The sequence below is a fragment of the Austrofundulus limnaeus genome, unplaced genomic scaffold, assembly GCF_001266775.1.
Source record: "Austrofundulus limnaeus strain Quisiro unplaced genomic scaffold, Austrofundulus_limnaeus-1.0 Scaffold566, whole genome shotgun sequence".
Taxonomy (NCBI): Eukaryota; Metazoa; Chordata; class Actinopteri; order Cyprinodontiformes; family Rivulidae; genus Austrofundulus; species Austrofundulus limnaeus.
Genome location: NW_013952968.1, coordinates 287,373 through 288,126, shown reverse-complemented (window position 1 = coordinate 288,126; position 754 = coordinate 287,373). Strand labels below are relative to the sequence as shown.

Here is a 754-nt window from a genome sequence, read left to right as displayed (position 1 = left end):
CGCAGACAGATGGATGCAGACAGGTGATTGCAGACAGGTGGATGCAGACAGGTGATTGCAGACAGGTGGATGCAGACAGGTGATTGCAGACAGGTGAAAGCAGACAGGTGAATGCAGACAGGTGACCGCAGACAGGTGATTGCAGACAGGTGGATGCAGACAGGTGAAAGCAGACAGGTGAATGTAGACAGGTGAATGTAGACAGGTGACCGCAGACAGGTGAATGTAGACAGGTGAATGCAGACAGGTGACCGCAGACAGGTGAATGCAGACAGGTGAATGTAGACAGGTAGATGCAGACAAGTAGATCCAGACAGGTGAATGTAGACAGGTGAATGTAGACAGGTGAATGCAGACAGGAGACCGCAGACAGGTGAATGCAGACAGGTGAATGTAGACAGGTAGATGCAGACAGGTGAATACAGACAGGTGAATACAGACAGGTAGATGCAGACAGGTGAATGTAGACAGGTGAATGTAGACAGGTGGATGCAGACAGGTAGATGCAGACAGGTGAATACAGACAGGTAGATGCAGACAGGTAGATGCAGACAGGTGGATGCAGACAGGTAGATGCAGACAGGTGAATGTAGACAGGTAGATACAGACAGGTGAATACAGACAGGTAGATGCAGACAGGTGAATGTAGACAGGTGAATGTAGACAGGTGGATGCAGACAGGTGACAGCAGTCAGGTGAATGCAGACAGGTGGATGCAGACAGGTGGATGCAGACAGGTGGATGCAGACAGGTG

General features: G+C 50.3%; 1 protein-coding gene and 1 long non-coding RNA gene across 2 annotated transcripts in view; one reads left to right on the top strand and one right to left on the bottom strand.

Annotated features, from left to right (window-relative positions):
- The window catches only part of yipf3 (Yip1 domain family, member 3), a gene marked incomplete in the record, with an annotated part of 12,053 nt that overhangs the window by 4,231 nt on the left and 7,068 nt on the right, over positions 1-754 (bottom strand).
- LOC106530837 (uncharacterized) overlaps positions 1-754 on the top strand; it is a 6,023-nt gene that overhangs the window by 3,084 nt on the left and 2,185 nt on the right. The window contains exon 3 of the long non-coding RNA XR_001311839.1: positions 164-205. This is a non-coding gene — a long non-coding RNA (uncharacterized LOC106530837). The remainder of the gene's footprint in view (positions 1-163; positions 206-754) is intronic.